At 46.9% G+C, this 17,741-nt stretch overlaps 5 non-coding genes across 5 annotated transcripts; all 5 read right to left on the bottom strand.

The window, feature by feature from the left end:
* Window positions 1–876: 876 nt before the first annotated feature.
* Window positions 877–948, bottom strand: trnag-ucc (transfer RNA glycine (anticodon UCC)). Its single transcript has one exon. It is a non-coding gene; the product is annotated as a tRNA-Gly (tRNA).
* A 3,625-nt stretch (window positions 949–4,573) lies between these two features.
* On the bottom strand, window positions 4,574–4,645 carry trnag-ucc (transfer RNA glycine (anticodon UCC)). The gene has a single exon. It is a non-coding gene; the product is annotated as a tRNA-Gly (tRNA).
* Window positions 4,646–8,268: 3,623 nt separating this feature from the next.
* Window positions 8,269–8,340, bottom strand: trnag-ucc (transfer RNA glycine (anticodon UCC)). The gene has a single exon. It is a non-coding gene; the product is annotated as a tRNA-Gly (tRNA).
* A 3,623-nt stretch (window positions 8,341–11,963) lies between these two features.
* Window positions 11,964–12,035, bottom strand: trnag-ucc (transfer RNA glycine (anticodon UCC)). Its single transcript has one exon. It is a non-coding gene; the product is annotated as a tRNA-Gly (tRNA).
* Window positions 12,036–15,646: 3,611 nt separating this feature from the next.
* Window positions 15,647–15,718, bottom strand: trnag-ucc (transfer RNA glycine (anticodon UCC)). Its single transcript has one exon. It is a non-coding gene; the product is annotated as a tRNA-Gly (tRNA).
* Between the last annotated feature and the right edge of the window lie 2,023 nt (window positions 15,719–17,741).

The raw sequence follows: 17,741 nt of genomic DNA, 5'->3' as shown, positions 1-17,741 counted from the left end.
ATAAAAGATGAAAGGCTTAACCTAAATGTGTTTAATATATCATTTCAGCTGCATTAAACTGTAATCCTTTTGCTATAAATACTGCGTCTTATGGTCCTTCTTATCATCAGGTTGATCTACATCGGATACACTCCATCCATTCTTTATCCTTCAAAGAAAATCAGTCACCTTCATCAGACACTACCTTCCCTTAACAAATCCATGATGACGATATCGGATGATGACGTGGAGGAGCCTGTGGTGGACTGGGGAGGACAAAGTTCAAAATCACACAATACCAGGTTATCGTCCAAGTAGCTTTCGGAGCACTCCTAAAACTAGTGCTTCCAAGTAAAGCTGTTGGACTGTAATCTGGTGTTGTGTGATTTTTAACTTTATCCTGGATTAAACTTTCATCACTGTGTGGTCATTTCTAACATCTCTCAGAGTTTTATCGAATCATTTTCTCATACTGGAAATATAAAAGCAGCTGGTGTCCACTCCTCCTATTTCTGACCTGCACCTAAAACAATAACATCACCGATTCGATATGAGAAATAACGTTGTTTGGATATTTGTGAACTGTCCACCCACATTTCACTTGATATTAGGCTGTAGTTCACAAAAAACAAAATGAGAGTAATGTTGAAATGAGTGAAATCCGGAAACATTTCTTTCGAAATAAGATGGAAAACCTAGGAATTCTGCCATGACTCGTGTTTCTTTGAACCGTGTTCGACTTGACTCCTTAATCCTCCTGGGGACATCCTCAACTTCAAAGTTGTGTCTGCACTCCAGAGGTCTGGCAGACTCAATGTGATGTGCAGACGGAGGTGTTTCATTCCCACTGAATCGATCGGCTCTTTTGGTTGTGGAGTGGTGTTAAAATGCACTGCTTGCGATGGCCGGGAATCGAACCCGGGTCAACTGCTTGGAAGGCAGCTATGCTCACCACTATACCACCATCGCTACAGGCTGAAGCGCTCTAGAAATCAGCTGATGTGCCATAATAGTTCTTGACTCGAAATTTCGTTGTTGTTTTGTTGGAAATTTTGCAGTGAAATATTAGAATTGAGAAGTCATCAAAGACCGAGTTTTACTGAGTGGATCGGTCTCCTGATGCCCCGCCTCACTTTTTAATACACACAAAGCAGCATTTCGGATTTCTCATCATCTGAAATCAATCAATAACAGAAATAGCACGAAAATCCCAGGGCAACCCTGGAACGATCACACAATTAAAACTTGTCAAGTTCTCAGAAAGGTTCACCGGACCGAAACGTGAACTCTGATTTCTCTTCATACAGCTTTACCACCGACTTCGGGTTTGGTTTCTGATTTACAGCGTAGACATAGTCATCGAGATAGAGATGTGCAGCTCGGAAACAGACCCTTCGGTCCAACCTGCCCATGCCGACCAGATATCCCAACCCAATCTAGTCCCACCTGCCAGCACCCGGCCCATATCCTTCCAAACCCTTCCTATTCATATACCCATCCAAATGCCTGGAAAATGTTGCAATTGTACCAGCCTCCGCCACTTCCTCTGGCAGCTCATTCCACACACGTACCACCCTCTGGATGAAAGCGTTGACCCTTTGGTCGCTTTTATATCTTTCGCCTCTCACACTAAACCTATGCCCTCTAGTTCTGGACTCCCCGACCCCAGGGAAAAGACTTTGTCTATTTATCCTATCCATGCCCCACGTAATTCTGCAGTTCTTTCAGTTTCTAAAACTTCTCAAGAGTTTTCTTAGAAAACAAAAACGGCAAACACAGAGGAACCATTAGACTGAGGCCACGCTGCAGTAATTGTGGAGAGGAGGGAATTCCGGGTAACAGTTCGGGAAGCAGAACCCTCTCGAGGAATATGTATTAATTTGAAGTTCGATCCCGTTGATAGATTTGCAGGTTTCTCTTTTACTTTGTAGAAGAGGGGGAGGTGTCAGTCAGCAGTAAGGGGTTTTCACAGGAGGGCATGATTTGGAGATGCCAGTGTTGGACTGGGGTATAGAAAGTTAAAAATCACACAACACCAGGTTATAGACCAACAGGTTTAATTGGAAGCACTAGCTTTCGGAGCGCTGCTCCTTCATCAGGTGGTTGTCCGCAATCTAGAGCTTCCAATTAAATCTGTTGGACTATAACCTGGTGTCGTGTGATGTTTAACTTCACAGCAAGGGGTAGTCATGGGCAGCTGTTTAGTGAAGGTCGCTTCCACTGATGTGGGAAGGCAGTGCACGCAAAACCCTCCCTGCCCTAGATAGGTAACCTGAACCAAGATGGGCTTTCCAAGGTCAGGGGGTGCAGAGTGCTGAGGCCGCTGTCATCATTTAGTTCCCATGGGTCCCAAGTCCTTGGGATGCCGTGGCGCCTTAATGATGAATGGGATTGTGTGCAACCGAGACAGGGTCGTGGCAGAACAGTGTCGAGAGTGTGTTGCTGGAAACGCACAGCAGGGAAATCGATGTTTCGGGCTCCAGCATCTACAGACCTCCCTGTCTCCGAGCAGAACAGTGTTATCCGCTCAGGTTTAAGCAGAACGTCCGCAGCTACTCCTGCGGTTCCAACGAAACACAAAGCGCTATCCGGGAAGGCAAACGTAGGGGGTGGGGTCAGCAAGCACAGCGTAGGGTGATCCCGGTTCGTGAGGGGAAAAAGAAAACGTAGTGCGGTGAAATTGACATAGGAAGTGAAATTGACAAAGGACGTGAAATTGACATTGTCAGAGCAAACCTGCGCAGGAAGGAGGTAGAGCGTCATGGAGGGGCGGTGGGCAAGATGGAAAGGACGGGGTCAAGGGAGGGCACAGACGGCTGTGTAAGGGCATGAGCAAGTGTTACCCTTCATGGTGTCGTGGGGGGATGAAGGTCGGGTCTGCAGGCAATGATAGTCTCCAGCTGAGAGTCGTGAGAACCCGGAATCAGTGTGTGTGGGGGGGGCGGGGGGGACTGTGTGTGTGTGTGTGTGTGTGTGTATATGTGTGTGTGTGTGTGTGTGTGTGTCTGCGTGTGTGGGTGCATGCGTGTGTGTGTGGCTGCATGTGTGTGTGTGTGGGTGCATGTGTGGGTGTGTGTGGCTGTGTGTGTGTGTGTCTGTGTGTGTGTGTATGCATGTAGGGATATGCGGGTGTGTGAGAGTGTGTGTAGGTGCATGTGTGTGAGTGTACTGGGGTATCAATTTGTGAGAATGTGCGTGAGTGGCTGTGAATGTGGAAGTGTTTGAGTGAGTTTATGAGAAAGAGCTTGTGTTTGAGAGAGGGTATGCATGTGTGTGTGGGTCGGTAGGAGTGTGCTTTTGTGTGTGTGCGTGTACTTGTGTAGTGTCCGTGAAATAGTATACAGTGCAGTGTTGTCACGTGTCGTGTGACATGAACCAAAGTGCCCAGTTAAAGTCATCCCCATGGGTACCGAACTTGACTATCAGCCTCTGCTTGGCCACTTTGCATTGTTGGCTGTCCCATAGTCTGCCTTGGAGGATTGTCACCCAGGGGTCCGAGACCGAAAGGCACAGAGCGCTGAAGTGCTCTCCGACTGGGAGGCTAGAACCAGTCTGACTCAAGATTGGGACACAGACAGACTTTAACCTCACACCTTTAATGCATTGTCTGAGCTGAGATGGCATCTCTTGTTAGACAACCTGAAGTTATCTCGACAACGTAACTTTGAAAAGGTTCTGAGGTTCTTATATTAAAGAACGGAAACTAGTAAACCCATTATAAAAGATGAAAGGCTTAACCTAAATGTGTTTAATATATCATTTCAGCTGCATTAAACTGTAATCCTTTTGCTATAAATACTGCGTCTTATGGTCCTTCTTATCATCAGGTTGATCTACATCGGATACACTCCATCCATTCTTTATCCTTCAAAGAAAATCAGTCACCTTCATCAGACACTACCTTCCCTTAACAAATCCATGATGACGATATCGGATGATGACGTGGAGGAGCCTGTGGTGGACTGGGGAGGACAAAGTTCAAAATCACACAATACCAGGTTATCGTCCAAGTAGCTTTCGGAGCACTCCTAAAACTAGTGCTTCCAAGTAAAGCTGTTGGACTGTAATCTGGTGTTGTGTGATTTTTAACTTTATCCTGGATTAAACTTTCACTCACTGTGTGGTCACTTCTATCATCTCTCAGAGTTTTATCGAATCATTTTCTCATACTGGAAATATAAAAGCAGCTGGTGTCCACTCCTCCTATTTCTGACCTGCACCTAAAACAATAACATCACCGATTCGATATGAGAAATAACGTTGTTTGGATATTTGTGAACTGTCCACCCACATTTCACTTGATATTAGGCTGTAGTTCACAAAAAACAAAATGAGAGTAATGTTGAAATGAGTGAAATCCGGAAACATTTCTTTCGAAATAAGATGGAAAACCAAGGAATTCTGCCATGACTCGTGTTTCTTTGAACCGTGTTCGACTTGACTTCTTAATCCTCCTGGGGACATCCTCAACTTCAAAGTTGTGTCTGCACTCCAGAGGTCTGGCAGACTCAATGTGATGTGCAGACGGAGGTGTTTCATTCCCACTGAATCGATCGGCTCTTTTGGTTGTGGAGTGGTGTTAAAATGCACTGCTTGCGATGGCCGGGAATCGAACCCGGGTCAACTGCTTGGAAGGCAGCTATGCTCACCACTATACCACCATCGCTACAGGCTGAAGCGCTCTAGAAATCAGCTGATGTGCCATAATAGTTCTTGACTCGAAATTTCGTTGTTGTTTTGTTGGAAATTTAGCAGTGAAATATTAGAATTGAGAAGTCATCAAAGACCGAGTTTTACTGAGTGGATCGGTCTCCTGATGCCCCGCCTCACTTTTTAATACACACAAAGCAGCATTTCGGATTTCTCATCATCTGAAATCAATCAATAACAGAAATAGCACGAAAATCCCAGGGCAACCCTGGAACGATCACACAATTAAAACTTGTCAAGTTCTCAGAAAGGTTCACCGGACCGAAACGTGAACTCTGATTTCTCTTCATACAGCTTTACCACCGACTTCGGGTTTGGTTTCTGATTTACAGCGTAGACATAGTCATCGAGATAGAGATGTGCAGCTCGGAAACAGACCCTTCGGTCCAACCTGCCCATGCCGACCAGATATCCCAACCCAATCTAGTCCCACCTGCCAGCACCCGGCCCATATCCTTCCAAACCCTTCCTATTCATATACCCATCCAAATGCCTGGAAAATGTTGCAATTGTACCAGCCTCCGCCACTTCCTCTGGCAGCTCATTCCACACACGTACCACCCTCTGGATGAAAGCGTTGACCCTTTGGTCGCTTTTATATCTTTCGCCTCTCACACTAAACCTATGCCCTCTAGTTCTGGACTCCCCGACCCCAGGGAAAAGACTTTGTCTATTTATCCTATCCATGCCCCACGTAATTCTGCAGTTCTTTCAGTTTCTAAAACTTCTCAAGAGTTTTCTTAGAAAACAAAAACGGCAAAAACAGAGGAACCATTAGACTGAGGCCACGCTGCAGTAATTGTGGAGAGGAGGGAATTCCGGGTAACAGTTCGGGAAGCAGAACCCTCTCGAGGAGTATGTATTAATTTGAAGTTCGATCCCGTTGATAGATTTGCAGGTTTCTCTTTTACTTTGTAGAAGAGGGGGAGGTGTCAGTCAGCAGTAAGGGGTTTTCACAGGAGGGCATGATTTGGAGATGCCAGTGTTGGACTGGGGTATAGAAAGTTAAAAATCACACAACACCAGGTTATAGACCAACAGGTTTAATTGGAAGCACTAGCTTTCGGAGCGCTGCTCCTTCATCAGGTGGTTGTCCGCAATCTAGAGCTTCCAATTAAATCTGTTGGACTATAACCTGGTGTCGTGTGATGTTTAACTTCACAGCAAGGGGTAGTCATGGGCAGCTGTTTAGTGAAGGTCGCTTCCACTGATGTGGGAAGGCAGTGCACGCAAAACCCTCCCTGCCCTAGATAGGTAACCTGAACCAAGATGGGCTTTCCAAGGTCAGGGGGTGCAGAGTGCTGAGGCCGCTGTCATCATTTAGTTCCCATGGGTCCCAAGTCCTTGGGATGCCGTGGCGCCTTAATGATGAATGGGATTGTGTGCAACCGAGACAGGGTCGTGGCAGAACAGTGTCGAGAGTGTGTTGCTGGAAACGCACAGCAGGGAAATCGATGTTTCGGGCTCCAGCATCTACAGACCTCCCTGTCTCCGAGCAGAACAGTGTTATCCGCTCAGGTTTAAGCAGAACGTCCGCAGCTACTCCTGCGGTTCCAACGAAACACAAAGCGCTATCCGGGAAGGCAAACGTAGGGGGTGGGGTCAGCAAGCACAGCGTAGGGTGATCCCGGTTCGTGAGGGGAAAAAGAAAACGTAGTGCGGTGAAATTGACATAGGAAGTGAAATTGACAAAGGACGTGAAATTGACATTGTCAGAGCAAACCTGCGCAGGAAGGAGGTAGAGCGTCATGGAGAGGCGGTGGGCAAGATGGAAAGGACGGGGTCAAGGGAGGGCACAGACGGCTGTGTAAGGGCATGAGCAAGTGTTACCCTTCATGGTGTCGTGGGGGGATGAAGGTCGGGTCTGCAGGCAATGATAGTCTCCAGCTGAGAGTCGTGAGAACCCGGAATCAGTGTGTGTGGGGGGGGCGGGGGGGACTGTGTGTGTGTGTGTGTGTGTGTATATGTGTGTGTGTGTGTGTGTGTGTGTCTGCGTGTGTGGGTGCATGCGTGTGTGTGTGGCTGCATGTGTGTGTGTGTGGGTGCATGTGTGGGTGTGTGTGGCTGTGTGTGTGTGTGTCTGTGTGTGTGTGTATGCATGTAGGGATATGCGGGTGTGTGAGAGTGTGTGTAGGTGCATGTGTGTGAGTGTACTGGGGTATCAATTTGTGAGAATGTGCGTGAGTGGCTGTGAATGTGGAAGTGTTTGAGTGAGTTTATGAGAAAGAGCTTGTGTTTGAGAGAGGGTATGCATGTGTGTGTGGGTCGGTAGGAGTGTGCTTTTGTGTGTGTGCGTGTACTTGTGTAGTGTCCGTGAAATAGTATACAGTGCAGTGTTGTCACGTGTCGTGTGACATGAACCAAAGTGCCCAGTTAAAGTCATCCCCATGGGTACCGAACTTGACTATCAGCCTCTGCTTGGCCACTTTGCATTGTTGGCTGTCCCATAGTCTGCCTTGGAGGATTGTCACCCAGGGGTCCGAGACCGAAAGGCACAGAGCGCTGAAGTGCTCTCCGACTGGGAGGCTAGAACCAGTCTGACTCAAGATTGGGACACAGACAGACTTTAACCTCACACCTTTAATGCATTGTCTGAGCTGAGATGGCATCTCTTGTTAGACAACCTGAAGTTATCTCGACAACGTAACTTTGAAAAGGTTCTGAGGTTCTTATATTAAAGAACGGAAACTAGTAAACCCATTATAAAAGATGAAAGGCTTAACCTAAATGTGTTTAATATATCATTTCAGCTGCATTAAACTGTAATCCTTTTGCTATAAATACTGCGTCTTATGGTCCTTCTTATCATCAGGTTGATCTACATCGGATACACTCCATCCATTCTTTATCCTTCAAAGAAAATCAGTCACCTTCATCAGACACTACCTTCCCTTAACAAATCCATGATGACGATATCGGATGATGACGTGGAGGAGCCTGTGGTGGACTGGGGAGGACAAAGTTCAAAATCACACAATACCAGGTTATCGTCCAAGTAGCTTTCGGAGCACTCCTAAAACTAGTGCTTCCAAGTAAAGCTGTTGGACTGTAATCTGGTGTTGTGTGATTTTTAACTTTATCCTGGATTAAACTTTCACTCACTGTGTGGTCACTTCTATCATCTCTCAGAGTTTTATCGAATCATTTTCTCATACTGGAAATATAAAAGCAGCTGGTGTCCACTCCTCCTATTTCTGACCTGCACCTAAAACAATAACATCACCGATTCGATATGAGAAATAACGTTGTTTGGATATTTGTGAACTGTCCACCCACATTTCACTTGATATTAGGCTGTAGTTCACAAAAAACAAAATGAGAGTAATGTTGAAATGAGTGAAATCCGGAAACATTTCTTTCGAAATAAGATGGAAAACCAAGGAATTCTGCCATGACTCGTGTTTCTTTGAACCGTGTTCGACTTGACTTCTTAATCCTCCTGGGGACATCCTCAACTTCAAAGTTGTGTCTGCACTCCAGAGGTCTGGCAGACTCAATGTGATGTGCAGACGGAGGTGTTTCATTCCCACTGAATCGATCGGCTCTTTTGGTTGTGGAGTGGTGTTAAAATGCACTGCTTGCGATGGCCGGGAATCGAACCCGGGTCAACTACTTGGAAGGCAGCTATGCTCACCACTATACCACCATCGCTACAGGCTGAAGCGCTCTAGAAATCAGCTGATGTGCCATAATAGTTCTTGACTCGAAATTTCGTTGTTGTTTTGTTGGAAATTTTGCAGTGAAATATTAGAATTGAGAAGTCATCAAAGACCGAGTTTTACTGAGTGGATCGGTCTCCTGATGCCCCGCCTCACTTTTTAATACACACAAAGCAGCATTTCGGATTTCTCATCATCTGAAATCAATCAATAACAGAAATAGCACGAAAATCCCAGGGCAACCCTGGAACGATCACACAATTAAAACTTGTCAAGTTCTCAGAAAGGTTCACCGGACCGAAACGTGAACTCTGATTTCTCTTCATACAGCTTTACCACCGACTTCGGGTTTGGTTTCTGATTTACAGCGTAGACATAGTCATCGAGATAGAGATGTGCAGCTCGGAAACAGACCCTTCGGTCCAACCTGCCCATGCCGACCAGATATCCCAACCCAATCTAGTCCCACCTGCCAGCACCCGGCCCATATCCTTCCAAACCCTTCCTATTCATATACCCATCCAAATGCCTCGAAAATGTTGCAATTGTACCAGCCTCCGCCACTTCCTCTGGCAGCTCATTCCACACACGTACCACCCTCTGGATGAAAGCGTTGACCCTTTGGTCGCTTTTATATCTTTCGCCTCTCACACTAAACCTATGCCCTCTAGTTCTGGACTCCCCGACCCCAGGGAAAAGACTTTGTCTATTTATCCTATCCATGCCCCACGTAATTCTGCAGTTCTTTCAGTTTCTAAAACTTCTCAAGAGTTTTCTTAGAAAACAAAAACGGCAAAAACAGAGGAACCATTAGACTGAGGCCACGCTGCAGTAATTGTGGAGAGGAGGGAATTCCGGGTAACAGTTCGGGAAGCAGAACCCTCTCGAGGAATATGTATTAATTTGAAGTTCGATCCCGTTGATAGATTTGCAGGTTTCTCTTTTACTTTGTAGAAGAGGGGGAGGTGTCAGTCAGCAGTAAGGGGTTTTCACAGGAGGGCATGATTTGGAGATGCCAGTGTTGGACTGGGGTATAGAAAGTTAAAAATCACACAACACCAGGTTATAGACCAACAGGTTTAATTGGAAGCACTAGCTTTCGGAGCGCTGCTCCTTCATCAGGTGGTTGTCCGCAATCTAGAGCTTCCAATTAAATCTGTTGGACTATAACCTGGTGTTGTGTGATGTTTAACTTCACAGCAAGGGGTAGTCATGGGCAGCTGTTTAGTGAAGGTCGCTTCCACTGATGTGGGAAGGCAGTGCACGCAAAACCCTCCCTGCCCTAGATAGGTAACCTGAACCAAGATGGGCTTTCCAAGGTCAGGGGGTGCAGAGTGCTGAGGCCGCTGTCATCATTTAGTTCCCATGGGTCCCAAGTCCTTGGGATGCCGTGGCGCCTTAATGATGAATGGGATTGTGTGCAACCGAGACAGGGTCGTGGCAGAACAGTGTCGAGAGTGTGTTGCTGGAAACGCACAGCAGGGAAATCGATGTTTCGGGCTCCAGCATCTACAGACCTCCCTGTCTCCGAGCAGAACAGTGTTATCCGCTCAGGTTTAAGCAGAACGTCCGCAGCTACTCCTGCGGTTCCAACGAAACACAAAGCGCTATCCGGGAAGGCAAACGTAGGGGGTGGGGTCAGCAAGCACAGCGTAGGGTGATCCCGGTTCGTGAGGGGAAAAAGAAAACGTAGTGCGGTGAAATTGACATAGGAAGTGAAATTGACAAAGGACGTGAAATTGACATTGTCAGAGCAAACCTGCGCAGGAAGGAGGTAGAGCGTCATGGAGGGGCGGTGGGCAAGATGGAAAGGACGGGGTCAAGGGAGGGCACAGACGGCTGTGTAAGGGCATGAGCAAGTGTTACCCTTCATGGTGTCGTGGGGGGATGAAGATCGGGTCTGCAGGCAATGATAGTCTCCAGCTGAGAGTCGTGAGAACCCGGAATCAGTGTGTGTGGGGGGGGGCGGGGGGGGACTGTGTGTGTGTGTGTGTGTATATGTGTGTGTGTGTGTGTGTGTGTGTGTCTGCGTGTGTGGGTGCATGCGTGTGTGTGTGGCTGCATGTGTGTGTGTGTGGGTGCATGTGTGGGTGTGTGTGGCTGTGTGTGTGTGTGTCTGTGTGTGTGTGTATGCATGTAGGGATATGCGGGTGTGTGAGAGTGTGTGTAGGTGCATGTGTGTGAGTGTACTGGGGTATCAATTTGTGAGAATGTGCGTGAGTGGCTGTGAATGTGGAAGTGTTTGAGTGAGTTTATGAGAGAGAGCTTGTGTTTGAGAGAGGGTATGCATGTGTGTGTGGGTCGGTAGGAGTGTGCTTTTGTGTGTGTGCGTGTACTTGTGTAGTGTCCGTGAAATAGTATACAGTGCAGTGTTGTCACGTGTCGTGTGACATGAACCAAAGTGCCCAGTTAAAGTCATCCCCATGGGTACCGAACTTGACTATCAGCCTCTGCTTGGCCACTTTGCATTGTTGGCTGTCCCATAGTCTGCCTTGGAGGATTGTCACCCAGGGGTCCGAGACCGAAAGGCACAGAGCGCTGAAGTGCTCTCCGACTGGGAGGCTAGAACCAGTCTGACTCAAGATTGGGACACAGACAGACTTTAACCTCACACCTTTAATGCATTGTCTGAGCTGAGATGGCATCTCTTGTTAGACAACCTGAAGTTATCTCGACAACGTAACTTTGAAAAGGTTCTGAGGTTCTTATATTAAAGAACGGAAACTAGTAAACCCATTATAAAAGATGAAAGGCTTAACCTAAATGTGTTTAATATATCATTTCAGCTGCATTAAACTGTAATCCTTTTGCTATAAATACTGCGTCTTATGGTCCTTCTTATCATCAGGTTGATCTACATCGGATACACTCCATCCATTCTTTATCCTTCAAAGAAAATCAGTCACCTTCATCAGACACTACCTTCCCTTAACAAATCCATGATGACTATCTCGGATGATGACGTGGAGGAGCCTGTGGTGGACTGGGGAGGACAAAGTTCAAAATCACACAATACCAGGTTATCGTCCAAGTAGCTTTCGGAGCACTCCTAAAACTAGTGCTTCCAAGTAAAGCTGTTGGACTGTAATCTGGTGTTGTGTGATTTTTAACTTTATCCTGGATTAAACTTTCACTCACTGTGTGGTCACTTCTATCATCTCTCAGAGTTTTATCGAATCATTTTCTCATACTGGAAATATAAAAGCAGCTGGTGTCCACTCCTCCTATTTCTGACCTGCACCTAAAACAATAACATCACCGATTCGATATGAGAAATAACGTTGTTTGGATATTTGTGAACTGTCCACCCACATTTCACTTGATATTAGGCTGTAGTTCACAAAAAATAAAATGAGAGTAATGTTGAAATGAGTGAAATCCGGAAACATTTCTTTCGAAATAAGATGGAAAACCAAGGAATTCTGCCATGACTCGTGTTTCTTTGAACCGTGTTCGACTTGACTCCTTAATCCTCCTGGGGACATCCTCAACTTCAAAGTTGTGTCTGCACTCCAGAGGTCTGGCAGACTCAATGTGATGTGCAGACGGAGGTGTTTCATTCCCACTGAATCGATCGGCTCTTTTGGTTGTGGAGTGGTGTTAAAATACACTGCTTGCGATGGCCGGGAATCGAACCCGGGTCAACTGCTTGGAAGGCAGCTATGCTCACCACTATACCACCATCGCTACAGGCTAAAGCGCTCTATAAATCAGCTGATGTGCCATAATAATTCTTGACTCGAAATTTCGTTGTTGTTTTGTTGGAAATTTAGCAGTGAAATATTAGAATTGAGAAGTCATCAAAGACCGAGTTTTACTGAGTGGATCGGTCTCCTGATGCCCCGCCTCACTTTTTAATACACACAAAGCAGCATTTCGGATTTCTCATCATCTGAAATCAATCAATAACAGAAATAGCACGAAAATCCCAGGGCAACCCTGGAACGATCACACAATTAAAACTTGTCAAGTTCTCAGAAAGGTTCACCGGACCGAAACGTGAACTCTGATTTCTCTTCATACAGCTTTACCACCGACTTCGGGTTTGGTTTCTGATTTACAGCGTAGACATAGTCATCGAGATAGAGATGTGCAGCTCGGAAACAGACCCTTCGGTCCAACCTGCCCATGCCGACCAGATATCCCAACCCAATCTAGTCCCACCTGCCAGCACCCGGCCCATATCCTTACAAACCCTTCCTATTCATATACTCATCCAAATGCCTGGAAAATGTTGCAATTGTACCAGCCTCCGCCACTTCCTCTGGCAGCTCATTCCACACACGTACCACCCTCTAGATGAAAGCGTTGACCCTTTGGTCGCTTTTATATCTTTCGCCTCTCACACTAAACCTATGGCCTCTAGTTCTGGACTCCCCGACCCCAGGGAAAAGACTTTGTCTATTTATCCTATCCATGCCCCACGTAATTCTGCAGTTCTTTCAGTTTCTAAAACTTCTCAAGAGTTTTCTTAGAAAACAAAAACGGCAAAAACAGAGGAACCATTAGACTGAGGCCACGCTGCAGTAATTGTGGAGAGGAGGGAATTCCGGGTAACAGTTCGGGAAGCAGAACCCTCTCGAGGAATATGTATTAATTTGAAGTTCGATCCCGTTGATAGATTTGCAGGTTTCTCTTTTACTTTGTAGAAGAGGGGGAGGTGTCAGTCAGCAGTAAGGGGTTTTCACAGGAGGGCATGATTTGGAGATGCCAGTGTTGGACTGGGGTATAGAAAGTTAAAAATCACACAACACCAGGTTATAGACCAACAGGTTTAATTGGAAGCACTAGCTTTCGGAGCGCTGCTCCTTCATCAGGTGGTTGTCCGAAATCTAGAGCTTCCAATTAAATCTGTTGGACTATAACCTGGTGTTGTGTGATGTTTAACTTCACAGCAAGGGGTAGTCATGGGCAGCTGTTTAGTGAAGGTCGCTTCCACTGATGTGGGAAGGCAGTGCACGCAAAACCCTCCCTGCCCTAGATAGGTAACCTGAACCAAGATGGGCTTTCCAAGGTCAGGGGGTGCAGAGTGCTGAGGCCGCTGTCATCATTTAGTTCCCATGGGTCCCAAGTCCTTGGGATGCCGTGGCGCCTTAATGATGAATGGGATTGTGTGCAACCGAGACAGGGTCGTGGCAGAACAGTGTCGAGAGTGTGTTGCTGGAAACGCACAGCAGGGAAATCGATGTTTCGGGCTCCAGCATCTACAGACCTCCCTGTCTCCGAGCAGAACAGTGTTATCCGCTCAGGTTTAAGCAGAACGTCCGCAGCTACTCCTGCGGTTCCAACGAAACACAAAGCGCTATCCGGGAAGGCAAACGTAGGGGGTGGGGTCAGCAAGCACAGCGTAGGGTGATCCCGGTTCGTGAGGGGAAAAAGAAAACGTAGTGCGGTGAAATTGACATAGGAAGTGAAATTGACAAAGGACGTGAAATTGACATTGTCAGAGCAAACCTGCGCAGGAAGGAGGTAGAGCGTCATGGAGGGGCGGTGGGCAAGATGGAAAGGACGGGGTCAAGGGAGGGCACAGACGGCTGTGTAAGGGCATGAGCAAGTGTTACCCTTCATGGTGTCGTGGGGGGATGAAGGTCGGGTCTGCAGGCAATGATAGTCTCCAGCTGAGAGTCGTGAGAACCCGGAATCAGTGTGTGTGGGGGGGGCGGGGTGGACTGTGTGTGTGTGTGTGTGTGTATATGTGTGTGTGTGTGTGTGTGTGTGTGTGTGTGCCTGCGTGTGTGGGTGCATGTGTGTGTGTGTGGGTGCATGTGTGGGTGTGTGTGGCTGTGTGTGTGTGTGTGTCTGTGTGTGTGTGTATGCATGTAGGGATATGCGGGTGTGTGAGAGTGTGTGTAGGTGCATGTGTGTGAGTGTACTGGGGTATCAATTTGTGAGAATGTGCGTGAGTGGCTGTGAATGTGGAAGTGTTTGAGTGAGTTTATAAGAGAGAGCTTGTGTTTGAGAGAGGGTATGCATGTGTGTGTGGGTCGGTAGGAGTGTGCTTTTGTGTGTGTGCGTGTACTTGTGTAGTGTCCGTGAAATAGTATACAGTGCAGTGTTGTCACGTGTCGTGTGACATGAACCAAAGTGCCCAGTTAAAGTCATCCCCATGGGTACCGAACTTGACTATCAGCCTCTGCTTGGCCACTTTGCATTGTTGGCTGTCCCATAGTCTGCCTTGGAGGATTGTCACCCAGGGGTCCGAGACCGAAAGGCACAGAGCGCTGAAGTGCTCTCCGACTGGGAGGCTAGAACCAGTCTGACTCAAGATTGGGACACAGACAGACTTTAACCTCACACCTTTAATGCATTGTCTGAGCTGAGATGGCATCTCTTGTTAGACAACCTGAAGTTATCTCGACAACGTAACTTTGAAAAGGTTCTGAGGTTCTTATATTAAAGAACGGAAACTAGTAAACCCATTATAAAAGATGAAAGGCTTAACCTAAATGTGTTTAATATATCATTTCAGCTGCATTAAACTGTAATCCTTTTGCTATAAATACTGCGTCTTATGGTCCTTCTTATCATCAGGTTGATCTACATCGGATACACTCCATCCATTCTTTATCCTTCAAAGAAAATCAGTCACCTTCATCAGACACTACCTTCCCTTAACAAATCCATGATGACGATATCGGATGATGACGTGGAGGAGCCTGTGGTGGACTGGGGAGGACAAAGTTCAAAATCACACAATACCAGGTTATCGTCCAAGTAGCTTTCGGAGCACTCCTAAAACTAGTGCTTCCAAGTAAAGCTGTTGGACTGTAATCTGGTGTTGTGTGATTTTTAACTTTATCCTGGATTAAACTTTCACTCACTGTGTGGTCACTTCTATCATCTCTCAGAGTTTTATCGAATCATTTTCTCATACTGGAAATATAAAAGCAGCTGGTGTCCACTCCTCCTATTTCTGACCTGCACCTAAAACAATAACATCACCGATTCGATATGAGAAATAACGTTGTTTGGATATTTGTGAACTGTCCACCCACATTTCACTTGATATTAGGCTGTAGTTCACAAAAAACAAAATGAGAGTAATGTTGAAATGAGTGAAATCCGGAAACATTTCTTTCGAAATAAGATGGAAAACCAAGGAATTCTGCCATGACTCGTGTTTCTTTGAACCGTGTTCGACTTGACTCCTTAATCCTCCTGGGGACATCCTCAACTTCAAAGTTGTGTCTGCACTCCAGAGGTCTGGCAGAATCAATGTGATGTGCAGACGGAGGTGTTTCATTCCCACTGAATCGATCGGCTCTTTTGGTTGTGGAGTGGTGTTAAAATGCACTGCTTGCGATGGCCGGGAATCGAACCCGGATCAACTGCTTGGAAGGCAGCTATGCTCACCACTATACCACCATCGCTACAGGCTGAAGCGCTCTAGAAATCAGCTGATGTGCCATAATAGTTCTTGACTCGAAATTTCGTTGTTGTTTTGTTGGAAATTTTGCAGTGAAATATTAGAATTGAGAAGTCATCAAAGACCGAGTTTTACTGAGTGGATCGGTCTCCTGATGCCCCGCCTCACTTTTTAATACACACAAAGCAGCATTTCGGATTTCTCATCATCTGAAATCAATCAATAACAGAAATAGCACGAAAATCCCAGGGCAACCCTGGAACGATCACACAATTAAAACTTGTCAAGTTCTCAGAAAGGTTCACCGGACCGAAACGTGAACTCTGATTTCTCTTCATACAGCTTTACCACCGACTTCGGGTTTGGTTTCTGATTTACAGCGTAGACATAGTCATCGAGATAGAGATGTGCAGCTCGGAAACAGACCCTTCGGTCCAACCTGCCCATGCCGACCAGATATCCCAACCCAATCTAGTCCCACCTGCCAGCACCCGGCCCATATCCTTCCAAACCCTTCCTATTCATATACCCATCCAAATGCCTGGAAAATGTTGCAATTGTACCAGCCTCCGCCACTTCCTCTGGCAGCTCATTCCACACACGTACCACCCTCTGGATGAAAGCGTTGACCCTTTGGTCGCTTTTATATCTTTCGCCTCTCACACTAAACCTATGCCCTCTAGTTCTGGACTCCCCGACCCCAGGGAAAAGACTTTGTCTATTTATCCTATCCATGCCCCACGTAATTCTGCAGTTCTTTCAGTTTCTAAAACTTCTCAAGAGTTTTCTTAGAAAACAAAAACGGCAAAAACAGAGGAACCATTAGACTGAGGCCACGCTGCAGTAATTGTGGAGAGGAGGGAATTCCGGGTAACAGTTCGGGAAGCAGAACCCTCTCGAGGAATATGTATTAATTTGAAGTTCGATCCCGTTGATAGATTTGCAGGTTTCTCTTTTACTTTGTAGAAGAGGGGGAGGTGTCAGTCAGCAGTAAGGGGTTTTCACAGGAGGGCATGATTTGGAGATGCCAGTGTTGGACTGGGGTATAGAAAGTTAAAAATCACACAACACCAGGTTATAGACCAACAGGTTTAATTGGAAGCACTAGCTTTCGGAGCGCTGCTCCTTCATCAGGTGGTTGTCCGAAATCTAGAGCTTCCAATTAAATCTGTTGGACTATAACCAGGTGTTGTGTGATGTTTAACTTCACAGCAAGGGGTAGTCATGGGCAGCTGTTTAGTGAAGGTCGCTTCCACTGATGTGGGAAGGCAGTGCACGCAAAACCCTCCCTGCCCTAGATAGGTAACCTGAACCAAGATGGGCTTTCCAAGGTCAGGGGGTGCAGAGTGCTGAGGCCGCTGTCATCATTTAGTTCCCATGGGTCCCAAGTCCTTGGGATGACGTGGCGCCTTAATGATGAATGGGATTGTGTGCAACCGAGACAGGGTCGTGGCAGAACAGTGTCGAGAGTGTGTTGCTGGAAACGCACAGCAGGGAAATCGATGTTTCGGGCTCCAGCATCTACAGACCTCCCTGTCTCCGAGCAGAACAGTGTTATCCGCTCAGGTTTAAGCAGAACGTCCGCAGCTACTCCTGCGGTTCCAACGAAACACAAAGCGCTATCCGGGAAGGCAAACGTAGGGGGTGGGGTCAGCAAGCACAGCGTAGGGTGATCCCGGTTCGTGAGGGGAAAAAGAAAACGTAGTGCGGTGAAATTGACATAGGAAGTGAAATTGACAAAGGACGTGAAATTGACATTGTCAGAGCAAACCTGCGCAGGAAGGAGGTAGAGCGTCATGGAGGGGCGGTGGGCAAGATGGAAAGGACGGGGTCAAGGGAGGGCACAGACGGCTGTGTAAGGGCATGAGCAAGTGTTACCCTTCATGGTGTCGTGGGGGGATGAAGATCGGGTCTGCAGGCAATGATAGTCTCCAGCTGAGAGTCGTGAGAACCCGGAATCAGTGTGTGTGGGGGGGGCGGGGGGGACTGTGTGTGTGTGTGTGTGTGTGTGTATATGTGTGTGTGTG

This window comes from Chiloscyllium punctatum, chromosome 15 (assembly GCF_047496795.1).
Source record: "Chiloscyllium punctatum isolate Juve2018m chromosome 15, sChiPun1.3, whole genome shotgun sequence".
NCBI classification, from domain to species: Eukaryota; Metazoa; Chordata; class Chondrichthyes; order Orectolobiformes; family Hemiscylliidae; genus Chiloscyllium; species Chiloscyllium punctatum.
This window is presented reverse-complemented; position numbering and strand designations above follow the sequence as displayed.